This window comes from Bidens hawaiensis, unplaced genomic scaffold, assembly GCF_021521415.1.
Source record: "Bidens hawaiensis isolate Kalapana, Puna unplaced genomic scaffold, B.hawaiensis_p1.1 tig00042306_1, whole genome shotgun sequence".
In the NCBI taxonomy this organism is placed as follows: Eukaryota; Viridiplantae; Streptophyta; class Magnoliopsida; order Asterales; family Asteraceae; genus Bidens; species Bidens hawaiensis.
The window spans coordinates 126,769-132,994 of record NW_027505769.1 but is presented as its reverse complement, the minus strand read 5'-3'; the positions used below and the strand labels follow the sequence as shown (position 1 = coordinate 132,994).

Genomic DNA, 6,226 nt, shown 5'->3' with positions numbered 1-6,226 from the left:
ACTAGCAAGTTGTTTAACTGTTTAAGTTCTTTGATGATCTACTATCTTCAACTGCTAATTAATATCGACGTAGTACCAAGTTGGTCGATCTTTCTAGACCAAGTTTTCATCAGTGGTAAGTAATCATTACAAGTTACCAAGTGAGCAATATCTGAAACTCACTTATGATCAGCACATAAACATTTGTATTAGGTACATCAGTATGATAATTATTAGTTCCAATAAAAGTGAACATGTGTTTTCTGACCACTTTTGGTCCCTATGTTTAATGAAGAGAAAGGTCAACTTTTGCTTCCTGTGGGCCAAAATTGGATTTTAAAGATTTTAGGACAAGATTATAAAGCTATCAGGATGAGTTATCAAATAGGACGACTTATAAAATGTGATGCTGAACCTGTAATTGTGAGTTTTTATTTCAAATGTGTAATGATGTTGTACCCCCATATATATATATATATATATATATTATATATATATATTACACACAATCTATAATAATAACAATAAAGAAACAACAACGGCACTAGTACCCCCAGCACAAATCGTCCGAATATCGCCTGGGAGGAGGGGGGAGTGGTCAAGCTAAAATTCGTCCAAAAACTTGCCCGCATTGTCACCCATTACACATAGCCTAATATACGCCAAATTCAAATTTTTCGTGTACAGTATATGATTTTCCCCACCATTCTTATTATTTCATGGATTCTTAGAAACTATCTCAACTTGTTTTGTCAAGCCCAAATTCGAATAAGAAGAAGCATGATGATTCATCGCCAAATTCGATTTACTTCTCACCTTGGGGTCTCATGATGATTTCTTTAAATTACATTCAAAAGGGTATCCTTTTCCGCTTGCCCGAAAATAAAGATTTCTCAATAACCACTTTCTTGGACGAACTAAAAGACTCGCTTTCCACCACACTTGCTCACTTCCACCCACTCGCAGCCCGTTTATCCACCCTCAAACACCAAAACCCTCCTTCTTTAACCATCTTTTTAAACCACGAGAATAGCCCAGGAGCTAGATTTATCCATTCGGCTGTTAATTTGACAGTTGTTGATATCCTTACACCCACTCATTGGTAGTTCAGTTGTTTTTCAATAATCACCAAGCTATCAACGAAGAAGGTCACGAGCTTTCGTTGGTGTCCATAAAAGTAACCGAACTCGTGGATGGTATCTTTATCGGTTGCTCGATGAACCACGTTGTAGTCAATGGAACTACCTACTGGCATTTCTTCAACTCCTTGTCAGAAATGTTTCAATCCAAAAGGCAAAACACTCGTTTAACTCGTCCTCCGATTCTGGACAGGTGGATTCCTGTAGTATCCGACCCGATTTTCACCCTTCCGTTTACCCATGAAAACCAATTCATCTATAGACCCGACCACCCAATGTTAAGAGAACGAATATTCCACTTCTCGTCGGAATCACTCTCTAAACTCAAAGCAAAAGCAAACTCCGAGTGTAACACAACAAAGATTTCCACTTTACAATCGCTTTCCGCCCTTATGTGGAGGTGTGTGACACGTGCCAGGAGGCTTTCAGCAGATCAAGAAACGAGTTGCTCAATGGCAGTGAACAACAGACAGTGAGGCAAATAGCAACGGCTGGGGAGTTGCTTGATCATGGTGTCGGGTGGGCTGCATTGCGGTTGCATGAAGCGGTGGTGAGTCATGGTGATAAAGAAATCAAGCAAGGGATGGATGCATGGGTGAAGAGCCCCTTTGTGTATAATATGAGTGTGCATTTTGACGAAAACAGTGTATACGTGGGGAGTTCGCCGGCCGAGATTCAACGTGTATGGAAATGAATTTGGATTGAGGAAAGCGTTGGCGGATTTGAGTGGATATGCGAATAAGTTATACGGGAAGGTGACATTGTATCCTGGACGGGAAGGGGGGGGGGGGGGAAGCATAGAATTGGAGGTATGTTTGTTGCCAGAAAACATGGCATGTCTTAAATCCGATGAAGAATTCATGAGTGTTGCTAATGAATAATTCATTAACAAAGTTTATTTCTTTAAATTCTGTATTGGTTGCAAGCCATGTGTATCGTAATCAACACTCGAAAACATAGGGAGGATCGGTTTAGATGTTGTGAGGCAGCTTGAAGGAGATCAAGATAATTATCCGTTTATTTAAGTTTTGGTTTACCAATTATTTAGGTATTTGTTTTATTTGGAGTTAACCTAGAGTAGGATTTAAATTGTAAGCGTTATTAAAAATTTAAAATCCCGTAGTATTCCTTTTTAATTTTATTCGATTTTCTTAAGTTAATCTAGAAAAATTCGCATTAACGTTTCATGCAAGTTATCGTGTTCTTGGTTTGTGATTCACTTGTTTCTGTTTAACAAACCACGCCTCTCACTTTATCGTTTCCATTGAAAAAACGGAACAGTTACCTTTTGTTCTTTTGTTGAATATATTTTTGATTTTTTTTAAATACAGGACCTAATTAACTTACCAAGCCATAGGCAGACCGGAGATGTAAACTAGTCGAGTACAAACTAGCTCGTATAGGTTCAAACTCAGCGATTAGCTCAAAATAAACTCAGTATAACTATCAGTGGATTTTTTGTGTATTCATACTATGTTGTGAAGGGACAAATTCGTTAGTATTTGTATAAAGTTAATTCTAGTTTAGTAATTTATTTAAATACTTGTGTAGCCAAATAGCTATATAGGGGACCTAGGGTAGAGGTAGAAACATGTTACATGCATGGCATAAATTATCGATACTTATAACACATCAATAATGACGGTGGTCTAATTTCATACAACTCTACAAGTTATGATGGTAGTGAGTTTAAGCTATCAGGTGTACTTTCTTCGTCGCTTTCATCTAGCCTCTGTCACGTCATGTAAATATTTTACTCCCCATCTTTTTAAAACAAAAACAAAATGTAAACTAATATCTAAAGTATAAGAATATAAAACTAACTAAATTGGAAATTAAAATTTAAAATAATTAATGATAAAAGTACATAAACTAAAATATAAAACTGAAAATAAAATTACTTAATTGAAAGATATTTACGTAATTTTAAACTAACCAAAGATGTTTTTTTTGAGATTCGATCTTACAACTTTTTCAATGCTCGTGTACGCCGCTTATTAGTGGCATCGATATTCTTCATTTTGATTATAAATCCTCCATCTTCCCCCACATCCTCATTCTGCTTATTCATATCTTCCATCATTTTTACTCTCACCCGAATTTTCCGTTCTTCAAATTTCATATAGTTAAAAGCATCTAATTGGGTGGTAAAACTTTCCAATTTTCGGCCGTTAAAGTTGAGGACGAACTTCCCACTCTTTTTGCTTTTGTCCCTCTTTGAGCTGGCGTGTCGGTTAAGGTGACTCGGGGATGACATCTAAATCATGTTGACAACATGCATCAGAATCATTGAAATCTAGAGTAAACTGCGGTTTCCGTGCCTATTGTTTGTCCAAATCTGTGATTTTATTTCAATAGTCTCAATTTTTTTATTTTCGTCCTTATGATTTCATTTCTCTTGCAATTAAACCCGAGCCAACGAACCCCGTTAAGTCTGGTCATTAAACCCATCGATGTGCCCTTCACGTGAAGGCCAGCTTTGTCCTTTTTATATTAAAAAAAACTCCAGCCCTAATTCGCAAGCCCCCAAACGTGCAGGGCGTGGGCATATTTGGGGGGGAAAGGACAAAACTGCCCCCCAAGTGAAGGCCACGATGATGAGTTTAACGGCCATACTTAACGGGGTTAATGGGGTTGGGCTTAATTGCAAAAGCAATGAAACCACGGGGACGAAAATCGAAAATTTGAAACTATTGAACTAAAATTGTAGATTTGGACAAACCACATGAAAGAAAACCGCAGTTATCTCAATCTAATTATTGTATTTCGATGTCTTTGTGCGTTTTGAAGAAGTGGAAATTGAAACTCCTCGAGCTAGCTAGGCATGCCATTTTGCTTTATCCTGTTGACAGTCTTGACAACGTGCCAAAGGCCCAAAACACAAACTTGGTGAAACTTCATCCTTCTATTGCTAGATATTTCTCTTGTCGTTTACTTTCATTTCGAAAGTGGAAAATTGCGTGGCAACCAACATGCATAATTGCATACAGATGATACAAAAGATTGAATAAGAAATATATGACAGATTGCATTTGGAGTCTTATCCTTTATTTGATCCACACAGATTCTACTTCATGAACAAAATACTTTTGAATGGATTCTCCAAATGTTGAAACCATTTCAGATTGCTTCATCAAACCCATATTCCAATCACAAGAATCAAAGAAACCTATATACTTGTCACCATGGGATCTCTTCTTGATTTCTATAAATTACATTCAAAAGGGTCTCCTTTTCGGGTTACCCGAAAATAATAAAGATTTCTCCATAACCACTCTCCTGGACGGCCTCAAAGACTCGCTTTCCGCCACACTTACTCACTTCCACCCACTCGCAGCCCGTTTATCCACCCTCAAACACCAAAACCCGCCTTCTTTAACCGTCTTTCTGAACCCCGAGAATAGCCCTGGAGCTAGATTCATCCATTCAGCTGTTAACCTGACTGTGGCTGATATCCATACACCCAAGGACGTGCCGTCGGTTGTTCATGAATCGTTCTTTGATATTAACAAGGCTGTCAATTATGACGGTCACAAGCTGCCACTGCTGTCCGTAAAAGTGACCGAACTAATCGATGGTATCTTTATCGGTTGCTCGATTAACCATATGTTAGCTGATGGAACCTCCTTCTGGCATTTCTTCAACTCCTGGTCAGAAATGTTCAAATCCAAAAGTGATCACTTAACTCAAATCTCACGTCCACCGATTCTTGACAGATGGTATCCTGAAGGATCATCCAGCCCGATCTTCACACTCCCGTTTTCGCATGAAGACGAATTCATCCACAGATCAGAGTACCCATTGTTAAGAGAACGATTCTTCCACTTCTCTTCGGATTCACTCTCTAAACTCAAAGCAAAAGTGAACTCCGAGTGTAGTACAACAAAGATTTCCACTTTACAGTCGTTGTGCGCAATTTTGTAGAGGTGCGTGACGCGCGCCCGCAAGCTTTCCGCAGATCAAGAAACCAGTTTCAAAATGGCCGTCAACAACAGAGGCAGACTATCCCCACCTGTACCTCAAAGTTACTTCGGTAGTGTTAAAACAATGCAATTGTTTTGGTTTTTTTTTATTGTGGTTATATAGGACATGTTTTTTAACAACTAGTATTGTAATATGTTTAGAACTACAAGACATATAATACTAGTTGTTAAAAAACATGTCCTATATGCATATAGGACATGTTTTTTAACAACTAATATTATATGTCTAGAACTACAAGAATCATATAAAACAATTCTAACATAGTAAATTAATATATACTTGAGAAGAATAAACCTTTGCTTGACTGGGATCCACAAAATTTCAGGTAATATGGTTCAGACGGTGAGGGCGGTGACAACTGTCAAGGAGTTGTTTGATCATGGTGTCGGTTGGGCGGCATTGAGGTTGCACGAAGCGGTGGTGAGCCGGAAATTAAGCAATTTGTGGGTTCATGGGTAAAGAGTCCACATTTTGCAAAATTGGGTGTGCATTTTGACAAAAATAGTGTACTTGCAGCGAGCTCACCGAGATTTGACATGTATGGGAGCGAATTTGGATTGGGAAAAGCATTGGCAGTTTTGAATGGTTATTCTAATAGGTTTGATGGGAAGGTGACGTTTTATGCCGGGCAAGAGGGCATAGGGAGTATGGATCTTGCAATCTGCCTAATTCCGGAAAACATGGCGGCTTTTGAATCTGATAAAGAATTTATCAGTGTTGTTAATCAGTTTATGAAGAAATAAAGGATTCAATGTACCTTTTATATCTCTACTTTATATAATGAACTTTATAAAAATTATGTAGCAGATTTTATATGTATATGTAAACGGTTGGTAAAATAATGGTTTAAACTTTAATCAATTTTAATGGTTTTAATAATGAATAATTAACTTAATGTGACTTAAAATATTACTAGTTCATCAACGGTGCTATTTGACTAGTTGTCACATACATGTCCTAAACACTTGATTAATCATCATTAGTCACCAAACAAGTATGATTAAATCAACAAAGTGTTAATTGAAGAATCTATATCAAATAATGAAGATGATGTAGTTGCAAGTCCAACCCACCAATGATAATTTTATATAATGAAGATAAAGAGTTTTATAAACTTAGGAAAA

The 6,226-nt window shown here is 37.4% G+C and overlaps 2 pseudogenes across 1 annotated transcript; both read left to right on the top strand.

Annotated features, from left to right (window-relative positions):
• Positions 1-261: 261 nt before the first annotated feature.
• Positions 262-1,999, top strand: LOC143615215 (putative acetyltransferase At3g50280; annotated as a pseudogene).
• Positions 2,000-4,046: 2,047 nt separating this feature from the next.
• Positions 4,047-5,895, top strand: LOC143615217 (putative acetyltransferase At3g50280; annotated as a pseudogene). The gene is made up of 2 exons (XR_013150431.1): positions 4,047-5,151; positions 5,428-5,895. The product of XR_013150431.1 is annotated as a putative acetyltransferase At3g50280 (transcript).
• The last annotated feature ends 331 nt before the right edge of the window (positions 5,896-6,226 follow it).